An 18,433-nucleotide genomic window follows, 5' to 3' on the forward strand; every position below is an offset into this window, starting at 1 on the left:
AGCCAGGCCCGGGAGCGAGCCCCGCGGAAACACGAGCCGTGTGCGCGGCCGCGGGCGCTCAGCGTCTCCGGGACCCGCCGGAGGGCAGCAGTGCTAACCGTGCGGCCTGCCGGGGAGAGGGGCGCACCGAGCCTCGCTCTTTCGCCGCGCTTGCCTTCCAGCCTCGGCCCCGCAGCCCGCGCCCAAGGCCTCTCCCACCCCCAGTTCCAGGGAAACTCCAACACCTTTCCCGGACTTGGAGTGGCAGGGGCCGAGGAAGAGGGGTTTGGGGAGAGGAGTTCGGTCAGCCGGCTGATTCCAGTTCGCCCTTCCCAGGTCTCCCTCCAAAGTCTGGAAACGCTCAGGGCGGAGAGGAGGACAAAAGGAGGCCTGGGACTTACAGGGGGCCCAGAGGGAAGTTGGTGCCAAGGCGAGCGGAATCTTTGTTTTTGTCTTCGGAGCTCCCGCTTGTAAAGGGTGGGAGAACGGGACATTAACAAGGCAGTCACAAAGGACAGAGCCCAGCCACGTCCTCTTTTATGGTCCAGGGAAACTTGGAGAACTGGACCCCCTAGGGGGAGAAGCCTAGCGCAGGCGCATCAGGACCCAGTTAAACTGCCCTGTGTTCCAGGCGCCTTTACTGCCCTGGACCCCTTCCTCCATTAAAAATAATAATTTGTAACTGAGTTGGCATAGTGACAAATATTACATATTAAGACATTCTCTTCCATCTAAAAATTCATTTTTCCCCCTGATTTTAAAAGAAATTAAAACATTTTCATGGGCCCCTAGAAGACTGTGGTCCTTGGCCCTGTGCCTGCTGGGTTCAGTGGAGAAGTCCACGGAGCCGGCATGCTATTTCTGCAGGAAAACAAAGAAAACCAAGTGAGACCTTCCACTTTGCTGGCTGTTCTTTCTTCTCTCCTCCTGGACCTGCCTATTCTGCCCCCCACCCTGTGAATTTAGGCCTCTGCCTCACTGAAGTGGAGGTGCCCACTCCGGTCCCCAGGGCACCCCTTCTGAGAGTTGCCAAATGAACAGCCATCACAAATATTTCATTACACAAGTTCTCATCTCACCTGCCTCACAAGAGGAGCTGTGGGCATTTTCTAAAATGGATGAAAATCTGGCCTGCCTGCCTTCAGCCCTTCAGTCACTTAATTCAAAAACACTGTAGAACTTTTCCCGACAGCCTGTGCTCCGTGCCGGGCCAAAGCCCTTCTGGCTGACTTATTCCTACACACAAGGGCTTTGGGGGCAGGCAGCCTGGATGGGACCAGCTCTCATCCTCTAGGTGGCCACACTACTCACATCTCCTTACAGATGCCCAGAAGTGACCTCACACACCCCTCTGTGCTCTGAAGGCCTGAGCTCAGCCCCTTCCCAGCCCACCAGCAGCAGCTGCTCTTTAGGGTGCTGTTGCACAGCTCACTCACAGAGGGGGCCTGAGAGCCAGATTTGCCAGGAACGTCTCCTGGGACAGCAAAGGGACAGCAGAGCGGCTGCCTGTCTGCTTGCAGAGACTGGGAGTTCCTGTGGACACAGATGTCTGGAATCTTGGTGCATTCTTCCTTGCTGGGGTCCCTAGACCTGGCAGGGGCCAGAAGTCTGAGCAGGGTGCTCCTGAGGCCCAGAACGGCTAGCACCCATTCCTCTCCTAGAAGCAGGCCTCTTGCACAGCCTGTGAGGCCCTACAAATCTTCTGGGAGCTTTATCTCCTAAGGCCAGGATAGGGGGCCAAGAGGCCCTGGGGAGAGGGAGAAAGGCTCCCTGTCTGGTCGGCAGGCTCGGGCATGCCTGCATGTTAACGAGGAGGAGGTCACTCTCCAGCAGATCTTATAGCAAATCTGTCTCCATCCATCTGGGATGCAGAGGAGGATTTGTGCTCTTTTGGGGCCTCTGCCTGAACACACAGGAGGGGATTTTGCTTCTTATCAGAATTTTGCTGGCCCAGGAGGAGACTGTAGGAGACCTGCACTTTAAGAGGGCCTTGTTCCTGGGAAAGTCATTTGCAGACACCATGACCTCATTCTTGCCACCAGTGGCATAATTAGAAGGTTGCAGGCCGAGCAGTTACAACGGGGCCCCATCAGGAGGGGCTGTGCGCGATTCCTGATTGGACTCCTGCATCTAGCTCTCCTGGAATGCTCTGGGGACAGGATGGGGGTCTTCTCACTCGTTTAGATCTCACAGTCACCATCCCCAGGACTGACACTTCTCTCTACATTTGAGTCTGCAGACTCTAGAGGGAGGGGGCAAAGGCAGAGAGCCATGGGATGCCTTTCGAAAGAAGGGGAAGGCCTGGGCTCCCGCTCTGCCTCCCCTCTCCTTTCTTAAGGGCTGAGTGTAAAACATTATGCTTCTCTTTGGAAAGCCTCCAGGGAACCCCAAACAGGACCACTTTCTTTTCCTGTTAAATCACACATAGTCAGTGAGAGGGTGTCACCGCAGACCTTTGTCGGGGGTGGGAAGGGGGGTACATTACCCCAGGTTCCCAGTCAAGCAGCCAGAAGACAGCTCAGGACAGGAATTGGGGATGCCCACTGTCACGGAGGCCAAGATCCTCCCCACCCCACCATCCTCCCTACCCCACCATCCTCGGGCATCACACTGGGACTCTGCCCCCTTGTTAACTTGGCCACAGTCATCTTTTCCATGTGGCTACTCTGTATCTGTTTCTATTTCCAATCTCAGATGTAACAGTAGCTAGGACAGGGCGTTCCTTGCAGGATCAGCTGCGTCCTCCACCAGCCTGGGATTCTTCTCAGGGACCAGCCAGGCAGCCGTGACCCCCCAGAGGCACAAGGCGAATTTCCACTCCCCACACACCAGGCCCCGGTGCCCTCTCTCCTGTGCCCTGCCCCCTGGTTGGTCTGTGCCACCTTCAGTCAAGAAGTCACTTTCAGGGATGTTTTGATGGAGATAAGAAGACAGACTCAGTGAGCAAAAGCACTGGACACGGCTCCATTTAGAAAAAAAAAGGCAGACGCCAGAGGAGAGTGAGGCCCACGTGGCCTTTAACCCCTGGGGCCCTGGAGCAAAAGCATGACTCACCTGTGCCTTCCACCTCCGCTCGCTCGCCTTCTCCTGCCTGCTCTCCTGCCCCGCTCAGGGTGCTGTGGGCTGGAGTGGACAAAGGCCCCCAGGGAAGGACTTTCAGTGGAGCCTCTCTACCTGAAAGGACCTTAGAAATGCATCACCTCGACTCATGATTCCAGTAAACCACTAGTGGCGTTCTTTTCTCGATTTGTTCAGTGTTGAAGATGGAGGAAGGGAAGGGGTGGGAGAGGGAGGTCTGGGATCCCTGTCTAGCTTGGGCTGCCCTAATGAAATCGTGTAGATGGGGGCTTTAGCTCTGAGCATTTATTTCTCACCGTTCTGAAGGCTGAGAGGTCGGCAGATTGCTCCAGGCAGGGGCAGGAGGGCAGGAGAGAAGGGAGAGAAGGAGCCGGTCAGCTCCCTTCCTCTTCTTATAAGACACCAAGACCACCTCATCTAAACCAAGTGGCCTCCCAAAGCCCCTGCCTCCTAATCCCATCACAGGAAGAGCTTCAGCTGCTGCATTTGGTGCAATTTTTTTTTCCAGACCTCAACCCCCACGTGCAACTGTTCACTAAAATGTACCTTCAATCCCTTAGGAAAATGGGCCTAGGAGCCCAGTGCCCGCCCACTGCTTCTCTGTGCTGAGATCCAAACCATCATGTGTTCAGCTCCTGGCTTCCAAGCCCCGGGATCTGAATGGACACATCCAAATGGACTGGAGTTCAGACTCCTGTGCTCCTTCCTGCTTGTGCCCACCCATCCTCCAGGAAAGGCGGAAAGGAGACTCAAGAGGACGGGAGGAGAACACCTCCAAATCACCAGCGCTGGTGCAGAATGCTCTGCAGTGGGAATGGAGGTTGAGAGACCAGGGGAGGCGAACTTTTTAAACAACAAAACCTCTGAGTGTAGGTAGGCTGGGGCAGGAAGTGCAGGAAGATACAGGATTGTCCTATATCTGAGTCAGTTTCAGCCATTCGGAGCCACAGGCACAGCCCCCTGGGGGGAGTGTGTCCAGCAGTCTAAAGCACCGTGCTATTGCTAGACAGGAGAGGGCACCGTACACATGCCCCTGAAAGGTCCAGGAAGGAGGAAGTTGGTTGGGGGCAGAATGTGTACTTTGTGGTAGTTTCAGAAACAAAAGCAGGAGTGATTTTATGGGTAGATGCCTTTAATGTGTCTACCATGAAATACAGAAACACCACAGAGAAGTCCGCCTCTGGGAGGCTGGGACATTGATCTTTGAATTGGACAAGAATTTAGAATCATGGAGGGCCATTCAGAATCACAGAGTGAAGGACTCGGACTTGAACAAGGCGTATTTAATCTGCTGAGTACAAGAGGAAGCTGGTGGATCTGCCCTTCAGGGTCACCGGAGCCAAGTTCTCACGCCTCAAAGGGCCAGTGCCTTTGATGGAGCCTGTTCCAGGCGAGCTGAGCTGACCTGCTCGCCCTTTTGCAGCTATGCCACAGGCAGACCTGCCCCTGGACTTTGCTCTGGCTGATCCCTGGGCATGAAATGCGCCCCCTCCAGTGTCCACGTGGTCCACCCCCTCACCTTTGAACGGTGCTGACCAATGAGGCCTCCCTGCCGGTCACTTGGACACAGCAATCTCCCTCATAGGAAGATAATAAGAAGCCTTGTCTCTGGAAGGCAGAGGAGCTGACCCATGGCCAGCTGCTGTCCAGCCCTCCACCAGCACATGCCACTGTGTGCCGCCCTGATGGCCCACCAGCACATGTGTGCACGCGTGTGTGCCTACTCACACATGCACATCTGCACTTTCCTACCTTTCCCTCCCTCCAACACACTGTACAGAGATTCTGTTTCCTGATTACTTCCTGCCCCTCTTCCCTTGTTGGAATACAAGCTTCTTGAAGGCAGCAGTTTTTGCCCGTCTGGCTCTGTGCCCGATCCCCGTTCAAAGTCAGCAAAACAATGAGAGAAAATATACATCAGGAGTGAACTGCCTTTTGATTTCATTATTATGTCTCTCCTTCCACTGACCTTTCAAATTAAGCTATTTACACCTCAAATGTGTGTTTACTGATATTTGGATTTATAGCAAACACTCATTAATCCCTAAAAATTAACCTGATGTTTGACTATACAACCACGTACATCAGTTCAGCTTCTCCGAAGTGAGGCTTCGCAAGCCGAGTAAGTCAAGAGGCAGCATGAATTTTAGGCACGAGGCTCTTTCTCATTAATTATGCACCATATGCACATTCATCGTTAAGCTCTGAATGAGGAAGGCCCACTTACTTGGTTTCTGAAAAGTCCTCTTTATAAAGCTTTATGCTACAGGATTTGTAAGAAAAAAAATCAATGCATATAAAATATTATTCTGTTTCCGTTCTAACACCGGTGTTCACCAGTGCTTGGGAAAAGATGGAGGTATTTTTTAAAAGGCGGACGAGAGCTGCAGTTGTCATGCCAGAGAGATCTGTCTTCATGTCATCAGACATAGGACAAGACGGATAAAAGTCCCTGCCTTCTGATGTTGTGAAGATTAAATGAGATAATACACAGAGAGTCTGGTCCTCAATAAACACTCAGCAATAGGGGCCATTATTATTAAAATGTATTCCTTAATGACAACTTGGAATTTTCAAACAATTCTGCAATTACTTCCCAAGACAATGGAAGAAGAGCAGGGGTTGGCAAGACACAGCCTGTGGGCCAAATCTGATGGGCTGGCTGTTCTCATAAAGTTTTATTGAAACGCACCCACACTAATTTGTTTGCATGTCACGTTGTTACTTTTGTGGGAACTTTCACACTGTGACAGCAGAGCTCAGTAGTTTTGACAAAGACCTCATGGCCTGCAGATTTTCAAGATTAACTCTATGGCTCTTTACCAAAGAAGTCCGCTAATTCTTGCTCTAGAAGCAAACGAAGGCAAGTCGTCCGCCCGTTCTTAGACCTTTGGGTTTGGCAAGTGCACACCTGCCGGCTGCTCTCTCATTACCTTGCAGATAAAAGCCTCAGCTGCTCCTTCCAGGCTTGCCTGAAGCTGTCCGGCATCAGCTCAGAGCTGTGAGGTCACCCCACCTCCCCTGCCTCTGACTTTTCTCTGGCTAAAAGCTCCACCCAGAAGGACTCTGGGATCTCAAGAGTGGGGCAGAGCACATTCCTGTCTTGGTCCAGAAGCTGCTTAGCGCCAACCTCCTTCTTGGCCCCACGGCCCTGCCGTCTCCAGTTCCAAGCACGCTCTCTGTGTCCTCACCGACCCCTCTGAGCTTGGCCCTCCTCTGCTTTGACACCTGAACTTCTCCCCCTCCTTTGCCCTGGCCACTGTAGGACAGTGGCCTCTTCAAGTTTCTCTTTCCCATTCCGCACTGAGACCCCTGCGTAAATGAGCTCTGGGCTTCCCCTGCCGGGGTCTGCCCGGGCCAGCTCCTCCCATCATCTAGGGCCCTGATGAACACAGTAAGTAAGATGAAGTTCCTATGATTCCTACAAACTGAGCAAGCCAAAAGCTTCCCTGGATGCCCATTTCCCTTGCCCTGCTTGTCCCCAACCGTGCCATCCAAGGCTGCTCCATCCTGAGTGTCCTATTCTAAATCCTCGGAACCACCACGCCACCCACATGCCAGTCAGACTCTCTCAACCTGCCCCACCACCTCCTGTGGAACCCCATTCCTTGCCTCTTCCTTTCACCTTCCTGTCTTCACCAAGCCCCAAATTTTCCCTAAAACACTGCCAAAGACTAGGATGGCTTCTGCTCCTGCTCCACAGGGCAGGAGGTGCAGGCTCTCCAGGGCCAGGGTCCACCATCCTGCCTCTACTTTTTTTTGTGCCAAGTCTCTGCCACTGGCTTTGCCTTTGCGATGGCGTAAGCCACTCCCCCCCCCATTCCTAAATGACTGCGCCTCATTGTTTCTGTAGAGCATTCAACTATTTTCTTACGGATAAAAGTCAGGAAATCAGACCTGCCTACCCACAATAAGTGTACGGTCTCACATCTCGTGAACCTTTGACTATCCTCATGCTACTTACCCATGGTGTGAGAAACAGAATCTGTAAGATTCTTGTTCAGAAAGTTGTGCTATGTGTCAGAGAATCTTCCCATTGGAGGGATAGTTTGGCTGGGTATATAAAATCCTCGATGTAAGAACACTGCCGAGACCAGAGGCCTCTTCCTTTCTGATGAACCCTAACACGGCAGTTTTATTTGTATAGCTCTGCAGAACAGACTGACTGTTGTCTCTGGAGAGAATATCTCATCTCCAAATTTCAGAATAAACACGTTTCTGAGATTTCACAGGTTGTGTTTTTGTTTGGCCTCGCCCATCACCCCCCTCACACACACACACTTCGTGAGCCCCTTCACTCTGGGAGCGGCCTTCACTGTCCTCTGAGATGGTCCTTCAACGGTGTTTGATACTGGGGCTCTCAGTGGCTGGATGTTGGCTCAGGTTGGCAATGCGGGCTCTCAGGTCTCACCCCGGACCTACTGAATCCGGATTCAGATTGTAACAGGATCCCTGGGTGATGTGGGTGTATTCCACTTGGAGAAGTTCTGCTTTAATTCACTCTCACATGGTATGAGCTTGAGACGATTAAGGCCACATGTCAGGAGAGCCCTAAACTGTCACCACGTCTGTCCCTATGCCATCCTTGCATCTCTCCAGGCTTAGAAATCAGGCATTGATCTTCTCTAAGTTTCTTGAAGAAACCTTCTGCTCCCAGGGGGTCCTCCTCCTCTGTGTGCTCGGTCGGTCCTTTCTGGTACATTTAGTCTTTTACTTTCCACTGACTCTTTTCAAAACACCTTTAAATAGAAGCAGGTATTTCCCCACTTGGAAAAGCCTCACTTGACCCTCTTGCCTTGTGCGGCTTTCATCCCGTCTCTCAACCGGCTTTTCCTGCCAATTTTCTTGAATTCATGCAAAACAAGCTCTACCTCTGTTTCCTTAGACAGTCCCTTCCTGAGCCCCTGGAAATATGGCATCTGACTCACTCGGCTAAAAATCTTTCCCAGAAAGATCTTCTCTTAGCTATGACGCTGGGGTCCTTTCAGCAGCTATTGCCTGTGACTGGTCCCCGTGACATCACAATCCTTCTCTTCCCTTGACCTTCAGGCCACCTTGGTCTGGGTTTATCCTACTGGAGGAGTGGTATACCCTCCCCTGGGATGCTCAGCTCAAGTTTATACTTGGGAGGGACTTTTCCTGATTCCTGTATTCCACACTGGTCACTGCAGTCCCTCCTTTTAATGAAAACACACACACACACACACATACACACACACACCTGCACGCAAGCCAAGGTATAAAATAATCTGATTGTTGCAATGTTCTTCCCAGCAACCAGATTAAAAGCTACAAATTGTAAAGACTAAGTCTTGGGCCACTGTGAATGGTCACTTCTGCTGCCCAAGGACAGGTGGACAAGAGGCTGCACTGGCCTGGAGATGAACACCTTTCCTACATTTTCACAAAATTGCCGGGCTCTGTCAAAGCCACGTGCTGGGTGACTACAGCTGCCCGGGAGACACTTCCTTTCTGACTTGCAGGGCCCAGCCCAAGCTGTCTTCTTCTGTGCTTGCTCCAGGATCCATTGCAGTTTGGTGGCATCCATCTCTGTGATTGACTTCATGCCAGGACAAGTTCCCATTCCCGTTTCCCTCCCGCAATATGAGAACACTTCAGAGATGGCTGCCCGGGGGTGAGTCGGAGTGGAGGATCTTGTGGGCAGAACTCACTCCTCCAGTAAGACTGACCCCCTGGCTGCCCACAGACAGTTTGTGGCCCTTCTGGATAGCTAGTGGCTGCTTTGCTCCTTGACTGACAGCCAGGGCCTCCCCCTCCTGGGACACACTGCAAGCATGTGATAGCATGGGAGGAGAAGGGGAGGTGGGGAGGGACGGCGGAGGCCAGGGCCGGGGGAGGCAGGCTCCTCTTCATGACCCCTCTGAGACAGCTCAGAGGAGCAGAGAGACGCTGACGCTGAGCTCTTCATCTACCTGGCACCCATGCCATCCATGCCTACCATGGTCCCCTGCCCTCTAAACAGCACTTCTAGTCTTCCTAATGCTTCTGAGGGTCCTCCTTGGCGTCTAAACCATCTCCTTCTCCTTATTCCATCCATCACCAAGACTGTGCTTTAACCTCCAGAAGAGACCCAACATCTGTACTCCCCTCGCTCTCCTCTGCCGCACCTGGCCCAGCCTCCAAATCCTGCGAGAGCCTCTACTGTGGGCTTAGAACTCTGCCTCCAATTCTCCAGTCCATTTTGCAGTCAGAATGAAATTTTAAAAATAAATCACATCGTGAGATTCCCCCGCTTAAAACTCTTTAATATTTGATGTTATTCTGAAATCATTATTCTGTAAGTTGTGATGTTGTCACTTGGTTGATTCCCCCCCTGGCCCCCCTGAAAGAGAGTCCTTTTCTTTTAGAGGCACATACTGTGATACTGATATGGGAAGCGAAGTGATGCACTGATTTCCTTCAAAATCAGACCAGATGGGCAGGGAAGGGGGAGCTCGGCCCTGGTGGAGCAAGGCCCGCAGGGTCGGTTGTACTCGTCTGCTTTTGTATGTGCTTGAAATTTTTTACACAACGAAAAAGTTAAAACACAAATTCATTACTCATAAGATTTAAAAAAGAATCTTGCAGAGATACACCATTACTCATAAAATTTAAAGAACCGCGTGACTCTCGTGGAGCCCGCCAGCCTTGCCTGGTCTTGCCCTGCCTGGGCTTCCGGGCTCCTCTCTCCCTACACATCCCACTTCCTCAGGAGTCTTGCAAGAGTCCTTCAGATCCCTTGCAGTGAATGTCAGGCTCTTTCCTGGGGGCTTCCTCATGCCCATTCTCAAGGCCAGCATCAGGCCCACTTCCCTGGTCCCCACTGGCCACCTCCTGCTTTCCCCTGATCTATCATTTAGAAGCCCTCTTTCAAGAGCACCCTTTCCAGTCCTGACTTACACGCAGCCTCCCTCATTTACTCATTCCCGCCCTTGGCGGTTCCTGTCTGTGCTCACTACACAGAGATGGGGTCTCTCCCCTCCCGGAGGCCTGCATTCCACAAGGGCAAAGTCCATAGCTATTTTATTTGCTGGTGGGTTCACCAATGCCCAGCAGGGCATTGCAAGATAATAGGAGGTGCCCACCACACCCTGTACTGTCAGAAGAAGCTTGCCCCGGGCAATTAAAGCCATGATTAAAAATTTAAGAAAAAAGATGCAGGAAGACATGTATCTGCTCTGCCAGATCAGCAAGGCTTAAGCACTTTTTCATATGCATTTTTTTTTTAAAAAAATAATCATTCTTTTATGAAGGAGTACATGTTTGGAGGTAGGGTTGAGTCTTTTGTGTCTCCTTCTCAGGCCAATGCCCCATCCTTTCCCGTAAGTAACTAGTGTGATCTGATGTGTATTCAGCGCATGTTTTTAATATTTTGATTACAAATGTGGGTCTCCATAAACAATGGTATTGTTTTATGCATTTTTAAGAATAAATGGCATACTATGCTGCGTAATGTCGTACAACTTATATTTTCCACTCAGCGTTGCCATGTATGTGTGTGTGTGTGTGTGTGTGCTCAGAGGTGATGGATCAGTTCAGCCCTTGAAACTTACACAGCGATCCACTGTCGGAGTACCCCACAATTGATCCATTCATTCCCTTAATGAGATACATCTGACTTACCTCCAATTTTATCTTACACACGTGCACACGCACACACACACACACACACACAACTGGAAAGAGTGAATCTGAATGTGTGTCTCCTCATGCAACAACTGTCTCTCATACTCATTACACCCGCCAAAATAAATGAGAGCAAACTGGCCAGGTCACAGGCAACGGGGACTCTGAGGTGCTGTTGCCGGTGGGAGCACAAATTGATATAATCGTTTTAGAGAGCAATTTGGCAATATCTACTTAAGATAAAAATGCTCGCCCTGTGCCCCAGCAATTCCATCTAGGTAATAAATCCTATCACCAAAGGTAAATTATGTATTCTTTTTCTACTCAACAGAAAACATAAAATACGTAATATTCCTTTATGACTAAGTTTACAATGCATTTTTATATATATCACCTAATTTGACATTCACAACCATAGGAGCGTGGTATTGGTCTGATATTAAAAATGAGAGAACCGAGGCCAAATACAAAGCCGCCCACCTGTCATTTGGTGCCCGGGCTCAAATCCCACTTGTGTTTTTATCCAGTGCTTTTTCTATCACCCCACACTTCCTCCCTGTGTTTTTATTTGCTGAGGATGATCAACAGGCTCTGGGTGCTCTGTGGGTGCCATCCAGACCCCTTCCCAGGCCTGTGCCCATCTCCCAGGGAATGAGCTTTGCCTGCTAAAGGGCCATAGCTGCCCTTCCTCAGAGAATGGCCAGTGGCCACCTGGAGCAGACTCACCTGGAGGTGCCTGAAACTTGTCCCCCATTCTCCTTGGCAGGGGAGGCCTTGGCCCGTGATTGATGGACACAGGTGCACAAAGCTGGCCTCGGAGCCCTGGTGAGGATAACTCTGTGGTAGCTCATGCTTCAGAGCTCCCCAGAGCTGAGGCAGAACTTGGGAGGAATCCACACTCTGCCCAGCTTCTTTCCCTCCTTAACCTGCCTTCCTCACTTCTCCCTGAGAACATTCCTGCAAGAAATCGCCGTCACCAGGATTCCTACCCCAGGTTCCACTCCTGGGCAAGGTCCTCAACCTTGAGCATGCACAACATCACCTACAGAGCCGGTGAGCACACACATTATTTAGTCTCATCACAAGTTTCTGTTTCAGTTGGTCTAAGGGGGGATCCAAAACATTGCCTTTCTAGCAGGCCCCCAAGTGATGCTGGTACTCTTGCTCTAGAAACCATACTTCGGAGAGCACCATTCTAGGAACCTGACTTAGGCCAGTTGGTGCCAGGAGAAGCAGGCTCTAAGGACAGGATTCTAGAGTTGGTTAGACCTGTTGGCAGCGGGCACTCCAACACCAGTGGTAAGGGGAGAATTGTTAATTCTGGACACGTGGTAGTAATGCAATTTCTGTGACAGCTTACAGTTGGAAGGGGAGGTATTAGCTTTCGCAATATTTTTTTTGGCATTTGAGCAATACGGTGGAGACAGTAATTATAAAGATTGTGGAATTGAGAGGCTATTTCTGAGAGTTACTGGAACATCAAAAAAAAAAAAGAGAGAGAGAGAGAGAGAGAGAGCGAGAATGTAGCTCAAGTTGATTAAATACCAACTCAGGACAGAGTGTGCAAGGAAGAGGATTTCTTTGGCAGTGAGGTCCTTATCTCCTGCTGAAAGTCTGATCGTGCTGAAAACCAGACCCAGTATCTAATTTTAAGAGATACAGAACTTCAGAGAAGTTTGAATTCTCAGCCTCGACAAGTCTCCTACCAAAGGCAGGATGCTAATGGGGAAAAGGTAGGACCTGAGATTGAGGGATGTGATATCTGTGTGGCTGTGATTAGGAACTTGGAGGATTCCCTTGAACCCTCAAGGACTTCAGAAGTGGCCCAACCCCCTTTGTTAGAAGAAAGTCTATAAACTCAGTTTCTTGTGCATTAGGAAAGGAAATGCCCCGATATTTCAAGGGCTGAGCAGGGTCCCAATTGACCATGATATCCAAAGTGCTACTATGGCTTCTTATTAGACTAGAGACATAGGAGGTCAGGCAATAAATAGGGTGCTAGCCAAGGGTCATCTCACAGTGGCTCCTTTGAGCCCATGGACCCTAATTGTGGTCACTTCCACAGTTCTTGAATCTATAAACCATACTTAGAAGTTGACACAGTCCTCACATTCCCTTCTTGGCCTAGGAAACAGGTGCTTTGTAATAGCAAGTGCTATCATGGCCGAGATGGCCAGGCGGACATCTTGAAACTGGCTGCCACCCCTCACCTGATCAAAACCTCTGTTGTACACTGGGAGGAGTGGCGGAGAGGAGGAATCGCGGAGAGGAGCCCACGGGATGCAGGGGAGGCACTCCTATGTCCATGTCTGACCCTGGAAAACCAGGTGGGTCACGGCAGATGTCAGTGGATTCCACAAACTCAGGCAGGTACCAACCTCAACTGGGGCTGCTGGCTTCGCGCCACGTTTTCCGCAGAACAGGTCAACAGAGCGTATGCTGTGCATTCAGCTCCTGAGCCGGCAAAAGCCTTCTTTCCATGCCCCTCAGGATGGAGGATCTGAAGCAATTTGCATTTATGGAACAGACAACAGTGAATCTTCAGCCCTGTCCCAGGGCTGTGTCAACTCTCCCGCTGACTGTCCCACCGGGATGGGGGTGTCTGGATGTTCCATAAAACATTGCATCGTCTCACGGACTGCATCATGGTATTTAGACCTAGTAATCAGGAAGTACAAGCGTCTACATGCCTTGGAAGGTTACAGGTTCTCCAGAGGAGAGGCAATAACTCAACAAAAATTCAGAAATCTGTTACATCAATGAAGTGTTCAGGGACTCAGTGCTTGGAGACTTGTCAGAAAGTAAAGAAAATTTTTTTGCACTTTGAAACTCCTACCACACACAGCGCCATCCAGGAGGGGCCCGTCTGACAGGACTGTGGATGGTCTCTTGAAAGTGCAGCTAAAGCATCAGATTGGAGATCACATCCTCTGAGGATGGAGAGTGCATTACCCCAGCTACCACCTGAAGCAGCTTACTTACACAGAGAAAAGCTTGCTTTCCCTCCCTCCCTCCCTCCCTCCCTCCCTCCCTCCCTCCCTCCCTTCCTTCCTTCCTTCCTTCCTTCCTTCCTTCCTTCCTTCCACTGTTTTGGAGTTTCAAAGTCCAAGATTGAGCTGCAACACTGGTTTGGCCTTTGGGGAGGGAGGGGGAGGGAGGAGAGAAGTCAGGCTCAGGCTTTCCAAGCAATACCCTTGTGAGAATTGCTGAGAGGCCCCATGACTACCTCTCAAGGGCACCCCTCCATAACCCAAGGACCTCCCATTAGGTCCCGCCTCCTGAATTTTCCACCCCCTCCTCCTAGTCTCACTGGGGACCAAACCTCTAACATATGGGCCTTTTGGTGACATTCAATAGTCAAAGCATGACACAGTGCTGGTCTTCAGGATGTAGTATGCCAGGGCTCTGAAGTCAATGACCGTTACCTAGTGCCATGTCCCCAGTACATAAAGCATGGGCTTGGAGATCACGGGATGGACACAGGGGTTGGAGACCACGGGATGGACACAGGGGCTTGCACAGGAGATTTTACTTCCTGCCTCTGCGACTTTAGGTCTGGGAGTCTAGAGGTACCGCTCCCAGGAGGACGAGCCCACCAGGAGACATGGTAGGGGCCCCTGAGTCTAAAGCTATGACCGCTGCCTCCAGCTGCCCTGGCATCTTCCTTCCAGGAGGTCAGCAAGCGAAGCAGGGAGTGGTTTCCCTGGTGACCTTCAGGAGGTAGAACAGCTGCTAAGTAATGGAGGCAGAGAGGAAGATACTGGGTGCTCAGAAGACCCCTGGGGCACCTCAAGTATTCTCACGCATATTGAGAAATGGAAGAATAGAGCAATTGTGGCCTGATGATCGGGGCACCCAGCAGTGGTCTCCAAGTGACAATCTGGAGTTTATACTGGAAGGAGACGGCCAGTACTACTTATGGACTCAAGACTAACGGCAACAGCAAGGGACGCATTTGTTCCCCTGACCCTCCTCGTTTAAGTTCTCCAATAACTTGTGACCCAGCAGAAGCTGACCTAGATAGAGCGGACTCTACGCAGGTGGATCTGAGTTCTGCAGGGAGCCGACTGTCACACGCTGCGGGTGTCTGGCCCAGGCCCTTCCTCCAGGAAGGTGCACCTGTTCCTCCGCTGCCACTCCCAGCTGCCCCTGTCCAGCAAACTAGCTTGGGCCTCCAGGAATTGCCCAGCGGCTCCGGGGGTTCCACACCTTTCCCACTCAGAGTAGAACCTGTGGCCAAAGACCCCGGTCACGGGGCACAAGCTCCTGAGACCGCGCTTCACAGAGGGAAGCTTCGTGGCCTGCTGTGCATGCGCCGGGCGGCCTGGTGGGGCCAGGGAGAGGCCACGCCTAGCAGGACCCGTGTCTCTGGCTCAGTGCTGCAGCCTCCCCACCTTCTCCACTTCTGCAGGGTTCCTCCTCCTAGGTGTACAGTCCCCCAGAGTCCCTCGCACAGAATCCTTGTCTGGGGCTCTGCTGCTGGGAAGAGTGAGAAGGTGTTGTTCTTTGTCTTTTCAAATATATTTCTCCAGGTTCAACTAGCAGGACGTGTGCAGGAAAAAGCGACTCCCACCTCCCACTTCCGCCCCATGGGCCCTTCCCAGGGTACTCTGGACATCACTGGTGGCGTATTGATTTTGTCACCTTTCCGTATGTGCATACGTAAGCGCACACACACACATACACACATTTTAATGTAGTTGGATAAGATAAAGTAAGAGAACTCTGAACATATTTTTCTCTGACTTGTTTCATTTAACAATATGTCCAGAAATCTTTCCATGATGATACATATGTCTACCTTAAAAAAAAAAAAAAAGCCTGTATAGTGTTTATTGCACGATACGATGTACCGTCCTTCACTAACTTCCCTCTGGGACACAGCAAAAGTGAGCACTCAAAGGTGGAGGTATTGGATACAGGTGTTGGGAAGGACAGAGAGAAGGGGAGACTGGTGGCCCGGCTAAGAGCTCACCACAAGGGCCCAAGTCACCATCTTAGGTGACTGGGAAACAGCCTTTGCTCCTGAGGCCCAGAAACGAAAATGAAACCAGGTTTCCCAAACCAGGATTTGCAGAAGGTGACGGGCGAGGAGCCATCTACAGTCCCCATTTAATGAAGTGCTGATTTGAAAAGTCACCTCTGTATCTTTGTCTGTTTTTCTGATTACCACTTAGGAACCACTTCTTGACCTTTTATGGTCGTTGTTTGACCCTTCAAGACTGAATTGTTTGCATCTTCCCTCCTATTTTTAGAGTTATTTTAGCTTTTCCTTAAAAACCTGTGGATTCTTTCTCAACAGCCTATGACTTATTCTTCTATGGATTTCATTCTGGTGTGTCATTTTGATTATTATTTTTTTTTGTAATTGTTGCATTACATAATTTTCTTAGGTGACTACTGGGTTCTCCTTTTTTTCCTTAGAAAGTTTTCTCACTCATAAGAATTCTTTTTTTTTTTAATACTGTTCTCTAACATTGGATTTGGCATATGCTTAGATCTTTACTCTGGGTTTATTTCGGTGTATGAGGTAAGGCGGGGCCTCAGGCCCCTAAGGGGGTGGACGTTCCTGACTGGCCATCCTTTCCTGTGGAGATGTCACCGACACCTTAGGCTAAGTTACCACCTGTTCAAGCATCTGCCTCAGCTTCTCTTCTGCCTGTTTATTCTTGCCTCGTGACCACCTTGATTTCCCAAATGCCCACAGAGTGTGTTTTGCTCCCCAACAGGAAAAGACCTTATTCATTGTGCTTCTTTTTCAAAAATTTCTCAGCCATTTTTGGGCATTGCTTTTTTTTTTTTTTTCCAAGTGGATTTTTGAAACATATGGAAAAATCTCTTGTCTGGATTTGAATTGTGATCATGTCATGTTTCTATATTAATGCAAAGTTTTAACGTATTTTTAAAAATTTTTTCTTAGTTATACATGGACACAATATCTTTATTTTGTTTATTTATTTTTAGGTGGTGCTGAGGATTGAACCCATGTACAAGGCAAGCGCTCTGCCAAGGAGCCACAACCCCAGCCCTTTAATGTATTATTAAGGTGGAGGCTCCTCAGGAATATTACCCGAGCCTTCTTCTGTGCTTTTCTATCAAGTTTCATAATTTTCTTTATATATGCTTCTTTAGGTTTGGCTGGATATTTTATAACTTCTGCTGTTCCCAAGAGACTGGCATCCATTTTTCTATTCAAGTTCTGAATTGGTTATTGTTAATGAATAGAAAAGGTATTGGATTTTTTACGTTGACTTTAATTCAACTTAGTTCTATTTGCTCTAATAGCTTTTCAGTCAATTCTCCTGTATTCTCTGGGTTGATAATCATTATGTGCAAATAGTGACAGTTTGGTCTCTCCTTTACCAATATTTATACCTCATTTTGTTTTATTTCCTTATTGCATTAGCCTTTTCTTCCATTATCATGTTAAATGGCAGGAATTACAGCATTTAAACTTTTATTGAAACTATTTTTAGTGAAAATTACTCTAATATGTGACTATTAAGAATGATATTTGTGGTGGGTTTGCTATAGTGGGAAGGGAACTTCAGCAGATTGAAAAACTTTTCTTCTATTCCATCAATCTTTTATTATTAAGATGGTTCCATGTCAATATAAGACTCATTGGAAATAGAAGATGTTTGCCCAATAAACCAGTAGATGTAAACAGTAAAACTCACACCTGATAGTTCTTAGCCCATTTGTGATGCTATTAAAAGAATCTGATACTGGGGGAGTTTACAAAGAACATAAATGTAAGTCACCACCACCAACCTAACATATTTCTCACAGTTCTGGAGGCTGGAAGTCCAAGATCAAGGGCTGGCTGTGGTGTCTGGTAAACACCGCGTTCTGCTTCCAGCTGCTGTGTCCTCACTTGGCAGAAGGGAGAAGGGCCAGAGAGCTCTACCTTCAAACTTGAGCTTTTTTAAAAGGATGCTAATCCTATTCATGAGGGCTGAGCATTTGTGACCTAAAAGCCACATCTCTTGGTACTGTTGCTCTGGGGATTAAATTTTGATAGAGTTTTTTGGGGGGACTCTATGATTCAAACTACAGCACCTTCTCAACCAGGGAGTGCTGGATGAGGTAGTTAGAAAGTTGATTGATTTTTTCCTCCTGAGAAGAAGGGGGTGGAAATCACTCACAGCTTTGAATTCTGCAAAATGGAACTTTGTCATAACTGCTAAGTTTTCACTTTTTAAATGAGAAAATGTGTTGGATTTTATCACACCTCTTTGGATACCCACTTAAATGATCAGAATGCTTCTTCCTTTCATTTGTTAATATAAAAATTATATTTCCTACTATTGAACCATCCTTTAATTCCTAAAACAAAATTAAACTTAAGTATTATATATTACCTTTAATGCACTGATGAATTTGATTTTTCCTCATATTTTTTTTTGCCTCTAATATTTAATAATGAAGTTGGCTTTTAGGTATTTTCTTGCTTTCTGTGCTCCACTGGGTTTGAAATCAGGTCATGCTAGTTCATAGGATTAATTTGCAACTTTTTCATTTCCTTCTGTGCTGAATAGTTTATGTATCATCAGAAACAGTTCTTTGAAGGTGTAGTGGAACTTGGCCATGAACTCCCTGGGGGCCATGACCTTGAGCGGAGGTCTTGTTTAACCTCAGATTTGTTCCTGGTCCTTCCTCTGCTTTGCTCTGTATGGAGGGGAGTACCAACGCGCTGGCTGGCCCTCTGGCTCTCAGGAGGGTTGGTCCAAGGGAGGCAGGGCTTCAA

The sequence above is a fragment of the Marmota marmota genome, unplaced genomic scaffold, assembly GCF_001458135.2.
Source record: "Marmota marmota marmota unplaced genomic scaffold, marMar, whole genome shotgun sequence".
Taxonomy (NCBI): Eukaryota; Metazoa; Chordata; class Mammalia; order Rodentia; family Sciuridae; genus Marmota; species Marmota marmota.